Source organism: Plecotus auritus, assembly GCF_963455305.1.
Source record: "Plecotus auritus genome assembly, chromosome: 5".
Lineage (NCBI taxonomy): Eukaryota > Metazoa > Chordata > Mammalia > Chiroptera > Vespertilionidae > Plecotus > Plecotus auritus.
Window position 1 is genome coordinate 139,092,020 of NC_137776.1, and position 25,145 is coordinate 139,117,164.

A 25,145-nucleotide genomic window follows, 5' to 3' on the forward strand; every position below is an offset into this window, starting at 1 on the left:
CCTCCTGCAATGTCTGTTCAAACGCCTGACGCTTCTCCACCTGAAGGGACTACCTCTTCATGTCCCGTATCACAATAACACTGAGATGCACTGTTTTACACTTCGTCCCATTTCTAAATAAATGATTTATGACTTTAAATTACAAAGTTTTTATATCATATTTTAAAAAATATTGGCGTGTTCAAAGGCAGAATACAAATTCATGGCCATGGGCATGAAGATGACAACACTGAAATCCCAAAGGCTCTCCTTTTTCTCTCAAGAAGTCTGTAGGACACTGCTGGCTACCTTATCACCACTGGAGCATACATAGTACTTATCTAAAGTCCTGCCCACATGCTGTGGAACTGCATTCAATCACTGTTGTTTAGATAACACGCCCAGTGAGAGTTCACCCCTGGGGCATCTCAGACTGCATACCAGAATTCCCTTTCACATCTCCAGTCACTGGCTATTTAAAAATACAGATTATGAAAACTATATTCTCTCCCTGGTTGGTGTGGCTCAGTGGGTAGGAGTGTTGTCCCGTATACCACAAGGCTGTGGGTTCGACCATGGTCAGGGCACATGCCTGGATTGTATTCTCTTCAGGGAATATAGAAGAGGCAACCAATTGATGTTTCTCTCTCTCTCTCTCTCTCTCTCTCTCTCCCCTTTCTCCTCTCTCTAAAATCAATAAGCGTGTCTTTGAGTAAGGATTAAAAATGTGTGTGTGTGTGTGTGTGTGTGTGTATATCCTCAATCCTACACCCAAGAGTAACAACACTTGACTCTGAACTGCCAAAAGTGCACACACAAAAAACCCCTAATAATTTCTTATTAGCGAAGTAGAGTGAAGGGAGTTTGGGTGGGTTGGTGTGGGAGGTAATATAGGTAATCTGTGTTCATTTTGCAAACAAGATCAGATTTTATTTTAAAACATCATATTTCACACATAAATTAAATGATCAAGGTGATGAAGGTCACTGAGAGTAGTCATCACTGCTTATTATTCCAAAGAAGACTGAAAAGACAGGGGAATAGGGGGAACTTCTCTGAAAAATACTACATCTTTTTTATAAACATCTCATGTATATTATAACATTCTTGTCTTTGGTTGCATCCTTCTATTCCTACCAATGTATCACATGTTCGGCTTTTTTTTAAATACCTGAGAGATTCAATGATGTCATCAGCTGAAGGTCAGAGAACTGGCATCTGAGGTTCTGAATTCCAGACATACTCCTATCTAATGAGGTAGTCGCTCTATTTTATTAAAAAGTGCAGTGAAGCATAACTTTCCCAGTGGCTTCTTTGTTTGGAATCCAGCTTATGTGCAGGCAGCAAGTGCTGAGACATGTCTGAAAAGCTTGACAGACGGGGGACTCGGGTGTCGTGATTTTTATTCCAAGTTCAGCCATCACCTGAGGCCTCCACCTCTTCCCATCTATGTCCTAGCCAGAATACTGGAGAAAAGTCTAGACACCCAATTTCAAAAACGGGAAATAATGCAGAGTCAATGAGGAACTTGGCCCAGTTAGCAGGACTCTCGGTTCAGTGGCAATTATGTCTGTGACTGACCAAAAGATTCCCTAGTTTGCCTGTTGTTTTTATGGTAGAAAGCTGTGAGCTGGACCTAATGCTAGCAAACAGGACTCTGTGGACTAACAGCTAACATCTCTAAAGGTCAAAAAACCACCATGCATGTCAGGCCAACCTTCCCTTCAGATTCAGGATGGAGACAGGGCTGGTGGGAAGAGTGATAAGGTCACCTAATTACACTCAGGCCAGAGTAGCAAGTGAGCACATACAGGACACAGAGGATGCCTCCTTTTAGAGACAAATAATTCAAAACAATTTAGTGAAACAACCCAATGGGAGAATATCATTGCATTATTCTTCTAAAGGCTCGTGCAGGAAATGAACACGTTTGTAAAGAGTGGTCTTATATATTGGTTTCTTTCCCTTTGCTCAGCCACAATTCCCTACAAATGGGAAAGCCCAAAAATTTGATTTCTGCCTAGAAAGGTGGAATCTAGAAGAGGAAATCAAATTTCAAAGACACACGGGTCCCAGGCACACAGCCAGAAGCCTATTCCCTCCTTAGCACACTTGAACTGCCTCCATGGACCTCCCAGCTTCCCAAGTCCAGTCATCACTCCAGGACCTGGAATATACACGTCCTCTCTTATCTACAAGGATTCCTCAATGACCCTTAAACCCAGGAAGGCTGGGGCCTGCTGCTTCCAGCCATCTCTTCTTAATCAGAGTCAAGGGGGCACAGACGTCACTTGAGATTATCTGACACAGGAAACGGCACTTTCTCAAACCAGCTGCTTGTAACCAACACTGGACAGCTCTACGTCTTGTTCAAAGAGGGCACTGCTCAGATTCTATGGTTACAATCATACAAGTAAAGCAGTCCTTCGTTTATTGTTTAACTAGATAGCACACGTCACCACTTCCACATCATTCCACTGCTCAGAACCTTCTTTCCCCATTCTACACAACCTTTGCTCACATGGGGGAGTGGGACTGAGGTCCCACAGAGAAATTTTATTTTCTCTACTTCCATACCATTTTAGTGTGTTAGGATGATTATGTATTATTTTTATAATCTAGAAAGTCTTTGATAAATAAGCCCACCAAATCAAAACATGTTCATACCTGTGACCTAGTTATTCTTGTGAATTTATCCCAAGGAGATAATTTATTACAGCATTAAGATTTCACTATAATGATGTCTTGTCTAATGTAGCAAAGAATTAGATACAATCTACATTGTAAACATGAGAAAGATGTTTCATAGATTATGGTACACGAAAGCAACTGAATATTATTTATCATTATAATTGTAAAGGCTTTTTGAAAATGAGTGGAAAACTATGATAACTACAGTGAAAGTAGTATTCCAAATAGAAAGTACACCACATAAACAAAATGTAACTAAGATATATAAGATCAAAAAGTGTTAGAGTGCTAGGATTTATATGCAGTTTAAATATCTTACTAATTCCCTTTAACAAATAAATATAAAACACTCGCTCACCAGTGATATGATGAAAATTAATTTTGCCATAATTCCAAACTAAGGTATTAACCAACTTCTCCTTTATTTAGAGTTAACTTTTGTGGGTATTTATAAGCTTTTCTAAATTTTACTTAAGTCCACTAAAGAAAATTTGTACCAATGGGTTAAAAGGCAAAATAGGGTCTCAGGATCCATGTCTATTATATCTATCTTTAATGGCTTTGAGGCACCAATCAGAAGTTTAAGAAATTCCCTAAGAATTTAAAAACCCATTTAACTTACAAGCTAATTTATCAAAGTACTTTGTAATTGCTGCCATAATAACTACCACAATGATCAGTTTCATAACATGGTATATCTAGTCAACAACAACTATTTGTATATATGTGGAGGGCCTCTTTAAAAAAGTAATACTGTTTCAACCAACTTTCTGAAGGGTTAGAAGTCAAGTTTTCTTTCCTTTGGGTTCTTAGAACTTAAGTATTTTCAATGATCTTACAAAGGCTCAAATCCCAGTGGGCAGCTGGGGGACGAAGGACAGGAGGGGGCCAGCAGTGACCCCGAGAGCTAACAAGAAGCGTGAGTGCGTGCTCATGTGCTGTTTCCCATGCTTCCATCCAAGAAAAGGCTGCATTGAAGTGATGGGTATGAATGCACCCATTATGTATCACCACCACGGCCTTATCCCACTCAAAGTCTTAACACTGGCTTAGTTCACTTCCCTTGGAGACAATCTGGACCATCAACTGGGGTGGAGCACTTAGGTAACTTTATGAGTTGGCTTCATCGAGCTAGCGTCTCAGGTGTGGTTCCACAGCCACGCCCTAAAAACTGAAAACCTTTTATAACAATTTGTCAAGTCTGTTTATCCCATGGGCTTGACGAAAGACGGATTGACCAAGTCAGCCTGGATGATAAGTGCACTATTCAGACAAAGCCCACCCTTTTCAACCTGAATTCTCTTGATAGTGCCCACATGCAAAGGCCCCCAGGTTAACCCTCTTCATTTCATATGCTTGGAAACAATGACATTTTTCTATTTATAACAATGGTCAAAGAGATTTTTATAAAGCCAAAATACTTCTTGTAGGTTTTAAGAGAATACACAAATATTAATAGAAGAGATTTGGTCTACTGTCATGTAGAATGTGATACACATCAAATAAAGTCATTATTATTACAATTTTCCTATTTTCCCTAAAAGATTCCAAGGTACCCCTTCCCCCCCACCTCTCTCTCTCTCTCTCACACACACACACACACGGATTTTTTTAAAAAAGAAAAACAAATGTTACATTACAGACAACTAGGTAAAGGGCCAGGAACATGAAAGAGGATTGTTATGGTGCTTCCTAGAGAGCCTAAATTCAGCACCACATCCATTTCAATATTCTTTCTTTGTATAAAAATCCTTGCCACCCTTCCATGATATTCCCACCAGCACAAGAGAACAAGGAAGAGGAGAAGTGACAGAAGTTCTTACAGTCCTGGAAGCAGAACTCTGCCTCTGGGCTGGGTGAAGAAAACAGGCTGGCCCTCCTGGACGGGGGTGAGGCAGGTATGTGCAGCTGGTCCTGGAATTGGGTGGAAGCAGGAATCTCTACAAGAACCAACAAGCCCACAGGAGAGGTACCCAACTGAACCTGTGTTTAGCAGACTTAACCTTCTGTTTTCAAGTGGCTTATGATATGCCAGATTTAACCTTAGTGCCATTCTGAATGACCCAACAGCATGCAAAGAAATTATGGAAGATGAAAGAGAGTATCATCTATTAAGTATTGGTCTAAAACCCAGTTTTAAAGAATGCCCCATGAAAACTCATAAAATTTAAATTTAAATCCTAGCCCCAATGTATTTTCTAAAATCTGAGTGGACAACTATATTTCACCAGTTTCTTCTTAGTTTTTAAAACAACTCACTAGTCGTCTTATCTCATCCAACCACTACAATGTGAATTCCATGAAAGTAGGGACTTTGGCTTTTAAAAGCTCATTGATTCTAGTCCTTCTTTCTAGCTGCAGTGGTCATATGGAAGCCATGACTTATAGGGCATCTTTTACTTTTTATATATAATATATATGGTATATTAAAAATATAGTAAAATTCAATGTTAGATACTGGGGAAAAGCTCCATAGTTTTTCTCCCCTGTGGTCTTTTATTTTGTTTTTGTTTTGTGTGATTTTTGTTTTTGTTTCTCCCACTACGGTCTTTTAAAGAGAAAAACATACTTATGACTAATTTGATAAAATTAGCTGAATGCTTAAAACCCACAACCAGAATTCACTGTGTAGCAAAGCTCGTTTAACCACCAACCACTCTACTAGGAAGAGTCAGCACATGGGGCCCATGCTGTGGGCCTGGTGCTTCTCCCAAATTCCATGTGGGGTACAGAGACAAGTTAGTTCCTGTTACCATTTCTCTTTCCCATCCTGGTCACAGCCTAATCTATAATAAAATAATTCTCACCACGCATTCATTCACTTACACAACCACGCTTGCCTACCATTCTGGGCACAGTGACTGTCTTGAGTAAGCTGATCATTTCCCCACAGACAAAGCACTAAGGGAGAGTGGTCCATGGGGGAGGTCTCCTTCACTATCTCCTCTTTTCCCTGCCACTATGCTCAGCATTGCTAGCCTGGGCGATCCCATTCACTATGTGGGTAAATGTGATCATGCTTCTTTTAAAACTCAGAATTGTATGGCATTCACAGATATTCAGTTAGGTCTCTCTCCACCTCTTTAGCTGCAGAGAAGAGTTTAAACACTAGCTTCCAGGTGTTTAATGCTCTCTTATCCCTTTATGCCTTTGCCCTCTCATGTGCTTCTCCTCCCACTCTTTAAGACCCAGTGTAGGCATTTCCTACCGCAGGAAGCCTTCCCTGATGCCCCCTACCAGTTTTAGATACCCCTTTCCTGTGGCTCCATAGTTCCATATGCATAACTTCAAAGAGCTTCACAAACTGGTGATTGAGGTTTTGTTTTTATCCTTGTGGTTGTTTATTTGGGTTCTTTCTTCAATTTACCCATTAGTTCCTTTGGGGGATGGGGTCTTCTTTATTCCAGATCTGGCCCATCAAGCACAGATCCTCTAAACACTTGTTCATGCATGAAACATGGAATGAGCTCGAGTTTGCTTGTACATATGATGTTGATGACTTCCCATATTTTATGGAAAATGGCATACTTCAATTTCTCCCTTTCATCACTTGGAAATCAGATATTAAGTCTCCTTCTAAAGAAACACTATCACGGAAGGTCAAAAAGTAGCTGGCAAACAGGAGTTAAACCTCTAGGAATGTATTTTTCTGTAGACAGCATATCTTTGGCAACATTTTTATTATACACTCATGGTGCACTCTGTCTAAAACATATTTAGGACACATTCTTACAGCAAGATATTTTGTGGTAAAACGTATTTTAGACTCTCAGCAGATGGCACCCTGTGCACTCCAGCCACACACTCTGAAGTTGCTTACTCCACTGCTTGGAGTTTAATTTTCCTGTACTTGCCATTCTTACTACTGCTCATTCTTCATGACCCAGAATCAAATGCCGCTCTTCCATGGAGCCTTCCTGATCACAGTAGACAGAAAGCATCCCTCATTCCTCCATCTCCTCCAGCACTTGTCTCGTTCATCTTTGTATCATCTGCCACAGTATCTCATGCCACGTGTGGCACATACACAGCAGATGCTCAACAGTTGCCATAGCAAGAATGGCCCTTTCTACATATCCCTTAGTATTTACAATAGGGAAAAACTAGAAATAGACTAAACAAATATCAAACATCAGCAGGGGGAGCTTAGCAAGAACCATGGTACATCAACATAATAGGATATTATGTTCCTAATAAAAAGGACCATTATATGACTTCTGGCCATTCATATAAAATAATGCTGTGTGGAAAAATACACAAACAGCATATGAACCATTGGCCCATTTTTTAAAATTTCTGGATGCACATTAACAAGGCAATTTGGAGTCAAATTCAATAAACTTGACATTAATTAGCATTTTTAAGCTTACATGCACAGCATCACATGACACTCATCTTAAATTCTCCTGCATTTAATATGTAGTCACTACCCCAGAAATCATCAAAAAGTGTCTCCAATGACCAATGGCTGGGAATCCTCTTAAGAGCTTTAATGTAACATTATTGTTTTAAATCCAAATCTCAAACATGGACTCAGAGAAGCTTGACTCGCTAGTCCATACCTACTGGAAACATACCTCATCTGAAACCATCAAACCAAGTCATACAGAAAGCCTACCCGCGAAGCTGACTTCCGTACCCCTGGGTTCTGTTAAGAGCAATGGGTTCGGTGAAGAGGAGTGTTAGGCCAAGCACAGTGCCAACCAATCGCAGAGGAAAGGATGAGAACCGAAAGGGGGCAGAGGGAAAGGGCCTCTGTCATGGTGTGACTGGCGGTTCTCTGCACTCAGCAAGGAGGGCCAAATTCACGCTTCTTCCATGAACACTTGAATTTCTCACTGCACCGGGACCACTGAATCCAAATGTTCAGAAACAAGGGAATTCTAATGATATAAAGTGAATCCCATGTCAGAATGTATCTGACTTCAGGAAGGCAGGCTCCAGTAAATTCTACTTATGTCAGTTCCCCCTAATTTTTAAGAGTCTACAAATAGCACGTATTTGATTATAACAACCTTTGTCCTGCTATTTCATTTTCTAGTCACTGCTTTAGGTGCGATTTAAGATATAAAGTGGTAATGAGAAACTTCCCAGCACCACCACTACCACCAACAACAAAAAAATCCAGACCAGAAATAACTATTTCTTACCAACATAGTTGGATAATTCAGTGACAAGAACTTTCTCTGAAGGATTAGTTGTAAGCGAGTGGTTCTGTTATCTATCTCAGAGGTACATACAGTAAATACAAGATACTCTGATAATTAGTTTTTCATCTTATATTCTAAGCATCACTCACATGAACATCATGTGATTTTTAATACTTCAACCCAATAGCCAGTGTCTTTCAGTGTTTAAGTTATTTGTGATTGCTGTGTTTATGATCTCTGCCACTTCTCTTCTTAGCCCAAGAAGGGAGCTTTCAGACTATGTAAGCTGGATAGCTCCTTTAAGTCCCAAACTATCCCAAGTCACTTAAACTGTTTTGCATCTTCAGACCAACACCTATACCCCACTTATCCAGACCAGTAAGGCAGGTTTTTAATTATATGAAAATCCATTCTCCTCCTTTTCCCAAGAATCCCTTCTTCCAAAGGAAGATGTCACCATGAGCCCAGTATAAGCAGAAACTCACACATTAGAGATCTAGGAAGAATAAGCGGAAGCGGGGATTGAAGTCAGGGCTTGTTATTTACCCCAGCCACGTTCCCAACTGCATCATTTTGTTGGTCTTCCTAAATCCAAACTCCGTACAATGTCATTGGCTACAGGGTAAGGCCAGCAAGCATTCACACTAAAGGTCAAAGCAGTTATAACTAACTAATGTTTACAGTCTATCTACTGATGTGTTCAGTGCTTTATTTTCTCTGCCATTAAATATTATGTGCCACCAGCCCAAAGCCTGAAGTTTCCACTCACAGAAATTAAGAAAGTCCAAGAGAAAAGTCATAGTTTTACCATACGGGAGCAAATTACCCTGTCTCATATCTAGTATTTGATGCCTAGAAACCAAAAGCCTGACAATAGCTGAACCCAAAAAAAGCTAGCATTTAAAAATCATTGAAAAGTACTCTGAAGTATTTTACAAATTTAAAAATATTCTGAAGGAAAGGCAATCATAAAAATATTCTCATCTCTATGACACGAGGACAGCCATGGTATATTACATGGAATGAGCACTGAACTCAAACAAAATCCGAACAGTTCTCTGACCTACTAGCTGTGCAATCTCATGTCTATACTTAGACATGTGTAAAACACTCTAGTAGGCATCCTTCAGAGAGCATTTACCTTCTATAACTAATAGAGGACCAAAAGTTATTCTCATTTCCTTAAAATAGGTAATGGACTAAAAATGAGAGTCAAAAATACAAGAATGTTAGGGATATCTGAATGCTAACACTGGCCTTTCACTATTAAAGCACTTTTCCACAAAAGGTTAACCCATTCCACTTACAGTCAGAATACCTGCTAATATTTGTCTACAGGCCTCCCAATGTGCACTGACTTTTAAAAAAATATATTTTTACTGATTTAATCAATGATAAAAGAGAATCATTGATTAGCTGCCTCCTGCATGTCCCCTACTGGGGATCAAGCCCACAACCCAGGTATGTACCCTGACTGGGAATCAAACTGTGACCTCCTGGTTCATAGGTCAAAGCTCAAGCACTGAGCCACACCGGCCGGGCTGTGCACTGACTTTTAAAAACCCACCAATAAGTGGCCTAATCAAAATGATTTTACATCAAAATGACTTATTACCCAGCAGTGTCAAGAGCAACTTTCAGTCCTGCTACATTCATGCTCACAGGGAAGAGGTTGCTTTAAAATTGGTGGAAGTTAAAAGCACTGGCACCCCAGTTGCAATGTGCACACCTACCACACAGACACTGGGTTCTAAACACCATTCTCCAATAAAAAGATCCAGGATTCTTGAGGAAATGACTGACTCCAGGGCTAACGCAAGGAAAATATAAGATAAGGCTGAATACCTGGGGGTGCCACAAAATAAGAAAGGATGGGAACATGTCAAAAGATATCCGGGCCAATCTAAAGGCACTCCCAATGGCCAACTCTGGAACAATTTAAGCAATTAAATAAAATAATGACAGAATTGGATTAGAACCCATACAATAAAGTAACTATCCATGAGTCCATACTGCCGTGTGTGTGTGTGTGTGTGTAAAAGAAAAGGCAGCTCTTCCTTACAGAAGAATTCCAATAAATATATAAATGTATAGGAATGAATGAGACATAGAATCACTATTAGGTAAGTAGTATAGTGATAATAATTGCAGGCAAGATCTACCCCTGGGTGCTAAAATCAGTGGGTAAAAGCTTAAGAAATAGGATATTTGTCCAGACCTACAAGGTAGGTTTTTAATTATAAATTAAAATTTTAATTTGCATAGTCTCAAAGTATCTTCCCCCAAGACATTTATTAATTACAAAGGGAATAACAGTCACTTTATAGTAGAGAAATCCCAGAGAAACTACCTGAATCAAGTGATCAAAGTTAGCATCGCCTTTAGTAAGAGAACACGACATCAAGTCACCACTTGGGGGAAAAAGAACACATCATTGCTTTTGTGGTATTCTTCCCCATTACGCATAACCTCAAAGTAAATACCAGAAAACATCCGAAAACCCCAAATTCAGTGTCATTCAACAAAATAACTGACCAGTACTGTTCAAAAGTTTCAATATCATGAAAGACAAGGAGAGACTGAGGAACTAGCTGTAGTCGTCTGAGGAGACAGAACTAAATGCAATGAAGATCATGGATTAGATCCTGGAACTGAAGGAGGGCATTAGTAAAAAACCAGATGAAATGCTAATAAGGTCTGTAGTAGTTTGGCTAAAGGTACAGTACTAATTTAAATTTGATTCTGGTAATTATACTGATTATGTAAGATGCTAACACTGGCAGGAGCTGGAAAAGAGTATATGTAAATTCTGTACTATCTGTGCAGCTTTTCTCCAGGTTCAAAATAAAAAGATTTTAAAAACTGATGGGAGAGGAAAGCAACTATGTGGCTACCCTTATTCCTCACTTCCATTTGACTTTCTTTTCTTTGGCATTTGACTAAAAAGGTCTTCCTCTGCTTTACTTAGTCAACCATGGAAAAGCATAGAAAGGCATGAGACATGAGACTCAGATACACAGAACATCACAGTGACTGTCTCAAAATTAAGCACAGCCTGCCTTCTGGAGTTTAGCCTGTTGGTCCTGAACAAAAAACAAAGTCATTAACTTTAGAATACGTTAGTGAATTCCCAAACCGGTCTTGGATGGTGCCAAAGACAAGAACACTGGGTATTCACAGAATCTGTCAACAGCGAAAGATCTTTTGGCATAAAATCCAAAGCTATTTAAGAAATGACTGCCAGCATTATTGGGGGCAGGGGGAGACAATGAAAGATAGGTTAGTAGTGGGGTGGGTTTGAACAAAGGGAAGAAGAGAGAAAAGCCCAGGAGGCACATATGTGCTACTAGGTGTTTCATCACCTAAAAATATTAAGTTAGACTAACAATCCATTTAAAAACACCTTGTTTACACAGCTCATAAACATACCCAAAAGGAATTTATTTTTTACATTCTATTTAAATTATATGTGTTACCACATTGTATGACAGTAAAAAGAGTTAGACACACCCTTCCTTTCTCCGCTTTTTCCAAGCATTTAATTACTCACTGTGACATTCTTGGGTAATAGTGGCTAGCATCTGCATCTGTAATACGCAGGCAGTTAAAACAAAACAAAACGAGATCCCTTGCTATCCATATAAAGGTAATATGCACATATTTTTGGCCCTATCAATTCTACTTATAGGAAACTACCTTAAAGAAATACATAAGTATACATTGATATAGGGACAAGATTGTTCATTGTTGCATTATTTATAATATAAAAGAAGCTGAAAACACACTAAATGCTCATTTTAAAAAACCCTTCAAGTATAGTACATATGTACAATCTGCAGTGTTTAAAAGGAATAAGTTAATTCTAGATGTACTGAAACAGATATTCATAATCTATAATGAAGTAAAAAATAAATAAGTTAAAATGTAGACAAAGTATATTATGATTCTACTTAAAGGAAAAAATTATATTTGTACATATATGCATAGAGATGATGTGTTGTGGAATTATGCACCTGAAACAGGTATAATTTTGTTAACCAGTGTCACCCCAGTAAGTTCGACAAAAAGAAAATATATGGAAGGATACATATCAAACTTAAGAGGGACCATGCTAGGGAACATTTGAAGGGATAGTGGAGTTCTTACCTGCTTTTTAAAATAACCAGTAGAGACTACGGATTGTTGTTTTTTATTTTAAATTAAACAAACAAACAAACACCTAATTTAGTCTCCCCTTCAGAGGGCTTCCCAGGCAACAGAAAGTCACACCAGAAAAAGCAGTGACGTCCTAGCCACTTATTTTCTGGGTCACATAAATGGACTTTCAGTTAATCCTTTTCTCAACTGATACCAACAATCACATTTTTATTTATGCTATTTGGTTTCAGCATTTCAATGTGATTATTAGGGAACAAAATAACTTCAAATCAAGAGGCAGCTTTTCAACACTTTTTAAAGTCAAATTATTTGGATGACATGTAGAGCTTATATATCTTTATTTGTTAATTCTCTTGATAGGAATAAGTAGGTCATCATCAATACAAAGCAGCTAAATCAAAAGAATTTATTTTGCATGTTAAAGCAGGTTGGAAGAAGAGGGACAGGGAATCTTAACTCTCCAGATTTTTATGTTCAATTTTTTTTTCAAATTTTTGTCTAATTTTAAGTGTCGTTATTAAAAATTACTAATGCTATTTTAAAAATTCTAGAACCTAACAGTTGAAATCCCATTCAATATTTTTGACTACTGAAAAATATCTACACTTGTAAATCTGATTTTAAAGGGGGAAAAAGTCACTCATGAATACTCTAGTTTATTGCATTAAATCATAAGACATTTTACAAAATATAAATAATCTCAAGCTTATTAACAATTTAAGATTTTAAAGTATTTCTGCTTCACTTTAATCCATGGCAGGGCTGGCTCCCATCATTCCATCGACTTCTTGAAATGAGAACTCTATGCTAAGGTGGAGGATTTAGAGACTTACAAAGTCAAAAAGAAATCATAACTCCTGCGCTTTTAATCATCCATCCTCCTGGTGTATGATTTACCTCATAATTCCCTCCAAGCAAATGAAGAAAGTTTTGAAGAACGAGTTATTCTCAATGTAAATCTCCAGCCAGCCTCTGTCAATCATGCTAGCCTTTCCCCTGGTTAGCCTTTCTCCACCTTCTGCCTGAAAACTACACTACTATTTAATTGCTTTGTGACTTCCCATTTTATGAAGAGGCAGAAAGACATAAAGAGCTGAAACTAGGGGATAAGCCCACTGCCGTAAATTGTCCCCTTAAGCAATGAAACTTGCCTCCCCAGCGTAATAAGGCGGGCACGGTGGAAAACCTGACAAGTGCAATTCTGCCTAAGCCCAGAGCCCGCACCATCACAGAAAGCCTCCCAGTTAGTCCTCTGGAATGCAGTGCCATAGATCAGAAGCCGGGCCAGCCAACGGCAGGTTTTCTCATGCCAGTGTGAAGGGCACAGCCCAGTGAGTCACTGCCCTCCACCTGACTCCATCCCAAACTTTACCTTCTATTCTCATGGACCAGTGACAACGACCACAAAAAGGCGAAGGAGAATGAGAGAGACGGTGTTATGAAAAAATGTATAACCAGACAGCACCCCATCTGCCATCCCATTTCCCTGGAAATCAAACTATGTACTTGTTGTACGTATAACGCAGTGAAAAACATTTCGCTAAATGTACGCCCTCATGAACTTAGGAGAATTTTCTCCTTTCCCACTCCACTGACTCCCCTTGTAAATCCCTCCTTTCTTCCTCTGAGTGAGAGGGAAATCATGATCAGATTACACCACATTCCTGAATGTGCCCGGGCCCCTGCCCTCCGGAAGATTACAGCCAGTGCTTCCAACACACTAAGCAGGGCTTGGTGTCTGAAGCCCTGGGAAAATATCCATTAGTGACTTCTCTAAGATGCTGCCAGCCGGAAAACAAAGGCTGCAAGTGTTGTTAAGGCCCATTGACATGTATAAGAAAGTGGGTTTATGACATTGTTCCAAAAATGTGTGTGTGTGTGTGTATGAAGACCTAATACAGAGTGGGCAAAAGTAGGTTTACAATTGTTCGTATGGAAAATACGATTAATAAATAATAATAAAATAAACTGTTTCACGTACTCACAACTGTAAACCTACCTTTGCCCTAGCTTGTATATTTACGAAGCATAAAAAAAAAGTCTAAAAAAAAATACACAATAAACTCAGCAGTGGTTATATTAAGGGGGTGGGCCAGAAAGTGGGAAGCAAGAGTCAATTTTTTTCTGTGTACAACTTTTATGGCTTGAATATGTGACAATGGGGATGTATTATTTCTGTCATTAATTTTAATTTAATTTAATTTTTTTTTCAAATTTTTTATTAAGGTATTATATGTGTACATATCTTACCATTGCCCCCCCCACCCATTAATTTTAATTTTAAAAGTTAAAATATGGAAAAGCCCTAGCCGGTTTGGCTCAGTGGCTAGAGCGTCGGCCTATGGACTGAAGGATCCCGTGTTTGATTCCCGGTCAAGGGCACATGCCCAAGTTGCAGGCTCAATCCCCAGTAGGGGGCATGCAGAAGGCAGCCAATCAATGATTCTCTCTCATCATTAATGTTTCTCTCTCTCTCTCTCTCTCTCTCTCTCTCTCTCTCTCTCTCTCCCCCTCTTCCTCTCCCTCTCCCTTCCTTTCTGAAATCAATAAAAATATATTTTTAAATATACATATGTATGAAAAAGAGTGGTGACCAACTTTTCCAAACCACAGACTACAATACATGGTCTGCCAAAGCATTTTTGTCCCTCATCTCAGTGCAGGAAGCAGTTAAGGAAAAGTAATGTAGTCATCAGGATGGTGAAGTTTCTAGGTTTCAATTGAGTGTTTAAAAAGACAGTCAGAATATCTACAAGTCTGTGTGAAACACCTAGCAGTTTTTAGCATTACTAGTCGATATTGAGCAAATGGAACAAGTTCCTACACTGGTAACATTATGTCCTCCTCTTGGAAGCCAGGCCGTGGCAGGTGACCCCAGGAGCATCTTTCCTGGTATGGAGCCAGCACGCTCACGAGAAATTTGACTCAACTGTATGAACAGTTTCTGTATTTACTTTTTGCAAAAGAATTACTCAAGAAGAGAAAAAACAAACCAAAGAAACACCAGAGTTCCTAAGGACTGTACTTTAGATGGAAGCTTTCTTTAAAAGAAATTACAAAAGCCCAGCCAGCATGGCTCAGTAGTTGAGTGTCATCCTAGGAACCAGGAGGTCACTGTTCAATTCCCCATCAGTCAGGGCACATGCCCGGGTTGCGGGCTCAATCCCCAGTGGGGAACATACAGGAGGCAGCTGATCAATGGTTTTCTCTCATCATTGATGTTTCTATCTCTCTCTCTGCCTTTCCTTTCTTCTCTAAAATCAATAAAAATACCTTACCTAATAATAGACAAACATGTAAATTGACTGTACCTCTGCTACGCCACCAGCCAATCAGGAGTGATATGCAAATTAACCCAACAAAGATGGCGGTTAATTTGCATACACAGGCACCGAGTGATGGGGGTGAGACACAGGTGTTCTGCCCCACCCCCCAGTCTCTCAGGGCCTCTGGGCAGCTTGGGAAGGTGGGGCCGGAGCGGAAAGAGGCGGCTCCGGGGCCTGAGTGGAAAGGGGCTGGGCCGGAGTGGAAAGGCTGTGCCGGCAGCCAGGGAAAGGAAAGCCCATTCTAGCACGTATCTTCGTACATCGGGCTTCTAGTATATACATATTTTTTAAAAAAAGAAATCACAAAAATTGCAATTGGCTACTCATTTGGGGGAAAAAAAAGTTTTCATTCATATCTCAAATTACACATCAAACTAACTTCTATAGAGATGAAATATTTTATAATGTGAAATAAAACCATCCTACTACAGTAAGAAAATGTCGGTAGCATTTCTATGCAATCTTGTGGTTGGAGATGTTGATTTTCATGCATTCATTCTAGAAACACTAGATGCCAAGCAGCAGAGCTAGCTGTGGAAAACACAGACACAGCCCCTGTCCCTATGGAGTCACAGGCTAGAGGAGGAAATTGGGGAAAAAATTACATAATGATACGTGCACAAAGGAGAAAAAAGCAGGACTATGAGGAAAAGAATACTGAGGAAATAACCAACGTTGGATAGCACTCTGACTGAGGTGAGATTTAAGCTGACGATCCTGTTAACAGTTACCATGGGTGTGCTCTTCTATGCACAGGGCAGTTTTCTAAGAGCTTTGCGTGAATTAACCCACATGGTCCTCCGAAACTCTGAGACAGGTACTATTATAACGACGATTCTTGGGTTACAGGTGAGGTAGAGGTGCAGTAGCTTGCCCAAGGAAACAGAGCTAGGGAATGGGGAAGCCAAGGGGACCCAAGCAGCCTGCTCCAGAGCTCTCTCTGGGAAACTGCCTCCCTGGACAAGGAGGAGTCAGCCATAAGAAATGTGTGTGTGAGCACATGTGTGCAAGCACGCACCTGCACATGCACAAGCACATGTTCCAAGCAAAGGAACAGCATCCCAGGGGCAAGAAAGAGCTTGGCCTGTTCCCTGACTTGAAAGGAGGCCAGTGGGGCTGGAACATAGTGTTCTAGAGTGAGTAACAGAGCTGAGGCTGGAGAGCCGGCGAAGCCAGATCATGCCTGGCCTTGCAGGCCTCAGTGTGGAGAAAGTCATGCTGGGCTCAGGCAGGGGTGTGCCAAGCCGTGATTACACTTCAAGGAGATCACTCTGCTATGTGAAGAACAGATTCGGGGGGATACCATCAAGTCATTCCTGAGTCCCAGCGAGTCTATGTGGAAACCATAGGGGAAAGACTCGACTTCTAGGCCTGGGTATCTACACCGGCGCCTCCTCAGTTCATCTCTGCCATGAAGCAGCGAGATTTACAGACACCCCGCTCTGCCACCGACCACATCCATGACCTTAAGTGAGCAAGTCACTTAAGTCCTCCAAGTCAACTTCCTCCTCTGTAAACCAAGGTTAATAATAGCTGCTCGACCTGACTCACAGCTCTGCTGTGAGGATCAGGTAAGATAATGCATGTGAAAGTGCTCTGTGAGTTTATAAGCACGTTAACATTCTAGTTATTCCTGTTAGTTCTGTTTCCTCACTCTCCTTGACCTCTCAGCATCAACTGAGGCAAGAGTGGTCATCTGTGACCTTCAGGCAGGTCACTGTGCTAACACAATACTACAGGGTCAGCGCTACGGGTCTACTGTGAATCACAAATTTGGTAATGATCATATTTCATTCAAAACAAGCATAACCTTTGGTTTTTAAATGATACAAGCATGGACTTCTGGAAGACAACAATAGCAGCTAACAATGATGAGCATGTACCAAGAATCAGGCGCCGTTCTAAGGTACTTTACGTCAACTAGCACCACTACCAGAGAGGTTTCATGACTATCATTTTATTGATGGGGAAACGGAGGCAAAGCAGTACACCCAGGATTTGAACCCAGGCACCTAGATCTAGAGCCCAGGCTGTTACCCTCTGTCCTGCAATTCTGTTGTGACAAGGTGTGGTCTAGGGTGGAGAGAAAGAAACCGGTCAGGGGGCCATGGCTCGAGTATTGGAGGCAAGAATATGGACCTGAACAAGGACACCTGGAATCTTTTTAAAAGGCCAACAGAAGTGTCCCAGTTGCTAACTACCAATACTGCTGGGGACTTAGGGTCACCAGGCACTTCCATATACTGCTAGTGAGACTATAAACTGGCACAACCTTTTGAGGAGATGATTAGCAGAGTGTATCAAACCCTGGACAGCACATTCCCACATTTCCATTCACTCAGCAATGCCACTTACAGTGGGAATTACGGCTGTGCACTGCAATGTTGTTTCTAAACGTAAGTATAGGAAAACAAACAAATGTCCAACAAAAGGAGAGGGGGTAGAGAAACCACTGCATTCCTATCATGAACACAGTGTGCTCATTTAAAATGATGTGACAGGGAAAAGGAACATGCATTTTATTAAGGAATAGAAGTGTGTACAAAACCCCATTAGTATAGACTTTGCTACCCGACTACTTCAGGTTCTGAGTGGGTTTACCAGCTGTGTGAGCATAGGCAAGTCATTTAATTCCTCTGAACCTCAAGTTTGTTATGTTTAAGTGGGGAATGAAAATGTACCAACCTCACAGGGTAGCGAGAATTAATAAATTAATGTATGTAAAATGCTTGGTACAGAGCCTGTGATGACGCTCATTTGAAAAAAATCCAGCAAATGAACACATACAACACACACATCATTACAAGTATTTGTGATACAAACATTACAATTAATGCAGTACCGTTTTAACCTTGATTATATCTGGGTGTGGAATACCAGATTTTTTTTCTTGTAAATTCTCTGTATTTTCTAGGTTTCCTATACTTGAATAAAGCCAGCCATATATTAATATTTAAGTATCTCCATTTTTTTCAAGTAGCCTTAATAATACTCCTTTCAATCTATTGATTTTCTCTAGCATAATCCACTCCATGCATACTGCATTTATGGAAATGGGATATTTTATTGATTTAATCTGAAGAGTAATACATTTTCCTCTTTATTCTTCAGAGTCAAACAGCTTGCTCATATTTCATCCTATAAACGTCTTTTCTGCACCCATATCTACATGTGCAGGTTAGGGGCACTCTGAAGGATTACTGGGGCACAAAAGGTAGGGGAAAGTGGATTAATGTCCCTTAAAAAGCACAGTTAAAGGAGACAAGCACAGCAACTTCGTGGCAAGTATACGGGAAAGAGCATAGCTTACCTCAGTTATGTAAGGCCAGAAATTACTGCAATAAATATTTCAACTCCATGGACAATGTCCTCGTGTGGTCAAAAGACGGAAGGGCTTCAATAGTTCAGCAGTCTGTCCAGTACAGTGACAATCATTCTGAAAGACAAAAGAATCTGGTTGAGGGAAATGTGATGGAGAAATAGTCCTTTCTAGGCTGCAGACCTGCAGAAAAGGGGAATCAACTGTGAGAGACGGCTATGCAGTTCAGGAATCCAAGGACAGTGAAGTGCTTTTCCTGCTGGGGTGGAAGGGGCAGGCCAGAGCAAAAGAGAACCTCGCATGTCAAGCAAACACAAGTCTCCTTGGCTTTAGGTAACAGCTAGTGCTTGCCCTTGGGGTATATCTGCACCATCACATCACAGAAATAGGCTGCTCCTCATGGCCTTTCAACTTCACGTCCATCGCTGTTCTCCGTGTATTTACCAATATGCATCTGTCAGCTCATGGATACCATCCATTTTATCGTCTAACACTTGCCATTTCAGTCAGACCACTCCATAAAAAAACACATGGCCTTTCTCTTAAAAGTAGCTCCACTGAAGACTCACTCTATAAATGACAGTCACTTGGGATTAACCTCGGGACTGTTTCCAAGTCATCCCTCTCCATCATTCTTTACTGCAAGATCAGTCCACCACAGCTTTCCCTTGTATGTCCTACCGCTCTCTACCTCTTTTTCACGCCAATCCACCGCTATTACCAAATTCTTTGGCACCCTACCTGTTTGTAACAGCAGGCTCTAACCTGTTCTCTCTCTGCGGATCACCACCTATCCTCTCTCTCTTGCAGAACAGTTGCTTCCATCCTATGTCTTGTATAACCTTGAACAGTCCCCCGTTTCCTGGGTCTCGGTTCTCTTCGCTATAAAACTGGATTTGGTGTTCTCCATCCTCACTGTACTCTGAAGGCATATGTCCCTGAGCTTGGATCCTGGCCTAGGCACATGCAGAACTTAGACAAATTCTATTTCCTCAAAACTCAGTGTTATGCATAAAATGGGAATACCATCATCTACCCTTACAGTTGCTGTAAGAATAAGGGCTGTGAGATCTTGCACCTGACATACAGCAGGTACTCAACAAATAGTCCTTCCCACCCTACCTTACAGAATTATCTCCAACTTTGAAGCTCTCTGTTCTGATTTCCAAGTCTTGCATTCTATTATATCCTTATCCATGGTGGTAATAAATTTCTCTTCCATAAAACAAACAAACAAAACACCAAACATACAAAACACAAAGTTCAGTCTAGATCTGCTTTATCTTATCTTCCTCCAATTTCCAACAAACACCCTCTGTTCTAATCAGATAAGTCTTTGCTCCAAAGAATGCATACACCCTGCCTTTGCAGCTATCATTCCCCAGACAAGATACAGCTTTTCTTATCCCTTCTGGCAAGGCCCTGCTCCAGTTCTGGCAATGCCCACCCACCTTTCAGACAATTTAACCCTCACACTGAGAGGGTTAACAGAACTATCCATTGTCTTGTGTTTATTGAGCTAGTTGTCCAATTTGAAAGGGACTATTCCGATTATTTTAAGTTAGTCTTGCACTTCAGCAGGGACAACATTAGGATTTTTGCAAATCCTGGATTTTTTGCATCAGCTCTGCAAATGCTTTTGAAATTTACAAGCATTCGTGCCTTAAGGTAAGAGTCTTATTCATTACACCATTTTCTTTTTTTTTTTAATGAAAATTTTATTGTGGTAAAATATAGGTAATGTAAAATTTAATATCTTAACCACTTTTTGAAGTACACAGTTCAGTGATATTACACGCATTCACACTGTTGTGCACCAAGTTCACACAAGAAACTTATTCCGCCATCGCGAGTAGACCTTCACACACAATCCAGGGGCCTCTACCTGGAGCCAGGAGATGAGCTCTAAGTATGTACAATGTGCGTAGATTTTGTGTCAAAGCAGATGTGTTCTAATTCCAAACAAACATTTTATGTCCAAACTCCCAGCAACAGCAGAGATGACTCACAGCGGGAAAAGACTGTTTCTTAGACTCTTAACTCAAAAAAGATGGTTGAAGCCCCAAGACTAAATGAAAATTCTAAGGGGACTGAGTAGAAGATAGTGAAGGATGAAGGGAGGCAGAGGAAGAACGAATAAAGGAGGCACAGAGGGGTGGTTACAGAGGTAGGAGAAAGACCAAGAGAGTGGAGAGGCACATTAGCCCAAAGATAGATTAGTGACGTCAAATGCTGCAATTTTTTATTATATAGGTAACTAGTGGCCTGGTGCACGAAATTCGTGCACATTAAAGGGGATTAATTAGAGGAAATAATTTAATATTGCTATTTGCCCTTTCTCTATAATAGAAGTGTCAGAGATGAAAGAAAATTAGTAAAATGTATATGAAAACCTTCCTCCTGTCAGAGTCTGGGGTTCACCATGGGACCCAGAGTCAAGTCCCCGCCCACCCACATGTACCTCAAAATCACGTGAGACCCAGACCCGGCCGCACCCCCCCCCCCCCCATTGGGCTAGATCCAGACCCGGCCAGTGCCACCCTTGTCAAGCCCCGCTGGGCAGGGGACGTAGCCTCAGGTCCTCTGGCTCGGCACCAGGCAGGGGGTGTGGCCTGAGGCCCCCCAGCCCAGACCGGGGCGGGGGGCGTGCCTTGAGGTCCCCCATCAAGCCCTGCCAGGTGGGGGACATGGCCTGAGATCCCCTGTCAAGCCCCACTGAGTGGGGGGGCATGGCCTGAGGTCCCCCGTCAAGCCCCACCGGCAGGGGGGCGCAGCCTCAGGTCCCCCATCAAGCGCAGCCTGAGTTCCCCCGACCCAGCACTGGGGGTGCACCTTGAGGTCCCCCGTCAAGCCCCGCTGGGTGGGGAGCATAGCCTGAGGTCCCCTGTCAAACCCTGCCAGGCAGGGGGGCGCAGCCTCAGGTCCCCTGGCCTGGTGCCGGGGTGGAGGGAGCAGCCTGAGGTCCCCTAGCCCAGCACCAGGATAGGAAGCACACCTTAACGTCCCCCATCAGCCCTGCCAGGCAGGGGGTGTGGCCTCAGGTCCCTTGGCCTAGCGCCATTGCAGGGTCTCAGCCTGAGGTCCCCCGGCCTGGCGCCGGGGCAGGGGGCGAGGCCTGAGGTCCCCATCAAGCCCCGCCGGGTGGGGGGCGTGGCCTGAGATCCCCCGGCCTGGTGCTGGCGCAGGGGGAGCAGCCTGAGGTCCCCTAGCCCAGCACCAGAATGGGAAGTGCACCTTGAGGTCCCCTGTCAAGCCCTGCCGGGTAGGGGGGGCGCCACCTGAGGTCCTCTGTCAAGCCCTGCCGGGTGGGGGACATGGCCTGAGGTCCCCTGTCAAGCCCCACAGGGGCGGGGGCAGGGCATAGCCTCAGGTCCCTGCTGATTGCTCGTTAAGGCTCCTTATGGGAACTTGGCCTCAGCTGTGGGTGCAGCCATCTTTGTAATGGAGTGATGGTCAATTAGCATATTCCCTCTTTATTAGATAGGATAGTGAGATGGATATCCTCGAACACACCATTACTAGTAAGTATTTGTTAGAGATAAGGACGTGGGTCAGAGGTATGGAAAGTAAATGGATTTGATATTGTCGATAACTCACTCCATACAATGTTTCAGCCACTCTATGTTCTAGCGGTACACGAGTAGTACACTTATCCGCACTCCCTCTAAAATGGTGTAGCATTATTTTTTTAACTACCCTATTTTATAGATTTTAAAAGTTCATTTTCATTAGCATATCTGAGGTTGAACATTTTTTACTTTTTTTGCGCTTCTTGTGTATGTCCTTTACTTTTCTGTTAGAATGCTCGTCCTACTCATTTGTTGTACCATTTTGTCTATCAGAGATATTACTAACTTAGTACCCTAATAATGGAGAGACAATGGTATATTCATTGGGAACCTTTGGCTACAGGAGCAAAGCCCATCCAAGCCTATCAGAGTCAGAAAGCATCCTTACCATAAGGACACGGGGAAGCCTTGTATCAGGATACTATATACAAACTTTGCCTTATGTGTTGCAAATAGCTTCCTCGTTTTTTAAATTTTATCTCTAAAATGGAAACACCACTACTTCACTGGTCTATTCCGAGGATTTAAAGAACATGCAGGTAAAGTCATGACTAGAAGTAATCACTGTTAAAACAAACCAGAAATTGTTGTTACTAAGGTGCCTTTTAAAAAAAAATCTCACCTGAAGAATGCTTTTTTAAATTGATGTGTTTTTTTTTTTTTTAAGAGAGAGAAAGGTAGAGAGTGGAAGAGAGAGAAACACTGATGTGAGAGAGAAACAATGATTGCCTCCCACATGTGTCTGACCTGGGATCAAACCTGCCAAGTGGCCCAGTTGACGGGAGCATCGTCCCCTGCACCAAAAGGCTGTGGGTTTGATTCCCTGTCAGGGCACATCCCTGAGGTGCCTTATTCTTACAATCCTCACAAAGAGCCCCTTGGGCAGGTGCTATCATTCCTCTTTTCCAGGTAAAATGTAATAGGCATCCACAGTTAGTAAATTTATAATTCGATTTTTATTTTACAAATAAGCTTTGTACTTATTGATCTTTTTTAAAGTACATTTTTATTGATTTCAGAGAGGAAGGGAGAGGGAGAGAGAGACAGAAACATCAATGATGAGAGAGAATTGTTGATCTCGATCAGCTGCCTTCTGCACGCCTCCTACAGGGGATCAAGCCTGCAACCCAGGTATGTGCCCTGGCCGGGCAACGAACCATGACTTTCTGGTTCATAGGTCGATGCTCAACCACTGAGCCACACCAATTGAATGCCATCCATTCTTTTTAAGTTCCATGTGAAAACTCTCTTCTTCTCCCTCCTCTGTGATGTGTCTTTACGCTTAAGTGCCATTTTGGTAACAAGATAAATATTTATGTTTAGGGACCAGGGCCACTTTATCAGTCACTACAAACCTATCCCCGTGACAGGTACCTGACTTTCTATCATTCCAAATACCATTCAAGGTTCTTCGGCAGCTCATCCGTTAGTGATGCCTGCAGTAACAGTACACACCTGAACCTGTGCTCTTGTCAGGGGTGAAGCAGCACTGTGCTATATAAATTTTTTATGTACTGCTTGAAATTCTAGATGAAGAAGCATTCACAGATCCTCTGCAACATGCTGGTTGCTCTGATAGCATTTTAAAGTATTTTTTTGTTGTTGTTGTTGATTTCAGAGAGCAAGGGAGAAGGAGAGAGATAGAAACATCAATGATGAGAGAGAATCATTGATCAGCAGCCTCCTGCATGCCCCACATTGAGGATTAAGCCCGGACCAGGTTCATATGTCAACCCTCAACCACTGAGCCACACCAGCTGGGCCCTGATAGCATTTTTTAGGATTAATGCCGTGTGCAAGCTTTACCATCTTTACCTGTTTTCAGCTACAGGCATTTTATTAAATCAAGCTGTAACAGTAAAACTCCAGGAGTCAGAGTGCTCTGCTATCGCTCCTTCCCCTTGGACAGGCTTGTCACCTTAGCATAGCTTAGACCTACATCACAAATAAAAGTTAATTATACAGAGGGGAGAGAAAACAGTTGGCTAGAGAGCTCTGTTTTCTGACAGATAATGGTAGGGTAAGGATAATTTCTCCCATGAACATCCAAGCACAATTTCTTCAAATGGAAAAGAATGTGGTAATACTCAACATGGTAATGGGTATTTTCAAATTTCATAATTAATTTTTCCTTTAAAATCTTACACTAATGTTGTTAACAATATAGAAACAGCTAGATTTATACATCTATGTATATGTTTTTTAAAAATCAACTATGAGATACACTCTCAAACTGTTATATGGTTCCAGGAGAAAAAAATAAAATAAATATACTCAATTTTTTAAATTTTGTACAGAGGACTCAAGAAAATAGCTTTTCTCCCTTAGGATTAATAAATCAGAAACGAAATGTCTGACTAACTGCTATCCATGCAAACGATACTGCTAATACCTTTTTTTTTTAACCTCGACTGCTTGGCAAAGGCCAAAAAAAGTCACACTTGAGAGAGATTATAGAGGGAATAAAGGGCACTCAGGCATCCAAAGCAACTTCCTTTCCTAATATCTAGATATATAAAGTAGGGAGAATATTTCCACTTGAAGCAAAGGAAACAAAGGCCATTTTTATTTTTTATTATTATTATTTTTTTTACTGTTCAGATCGGAAACTGGATAGAGGGTTTGGTCCCCAGTTGGGGCATGAACAGAAGGCAACCAATGATGGGGTTACCATTTGGCTCAGATCTACCCTTAAGCCCCAGGACAGAAAGCTCCGGATTCTCCAGTGTTTCTCCTCCTTCCGTTCTCTGTAGAAGAAGTGACCACATCTGGGGGTGGCCGGGGATGAAGTGGCAGGAGGCCCCTTGCTATACTCTGAGTGAGGGAATGACGTTCTAGCAGGTAATGACCAGCAGGTGGCGCTGTCAGGTGGTTTGGAAGATACCATAAGGAGCTTCAGTGTGTTCTTATCCCCAAAGTTTAAATGAGAAATCTCTTAACCTTCCCAGAGAAT

The 25,145-nt window shown here is 41.4% G+C and overlaps 1 protein-coding gene across 3 annotated transcripts in view; it reads right to left on the reverse strand.

Moving 5' to 3' along the window:
- KANK1 (KN motif and ankyrin repeat domains 1) overlaps positions 1-25,145 on the reverse strand; it is a 205,227-nt gene that overhangs the window by 108,474 nt on the left and 71,608 nt on the right. The window contains exon 3 of one of the 3 annotated variants that reach the window (XM_080668062.1): positions 18,615-18,740. The exons of 1 other annotated variant lie outside the window; for it this stretch is intronic. The gene's annotated coding sequence lies outside the window, so the exon portion shown is untranslated. Of the gene's footprint in view, positions 1-18,614; positions 18,743-25,145 lie in introns of those variants that run through there. One more of the 3 variants, XM_080668064.1, reaches the window with a different exon arrangement.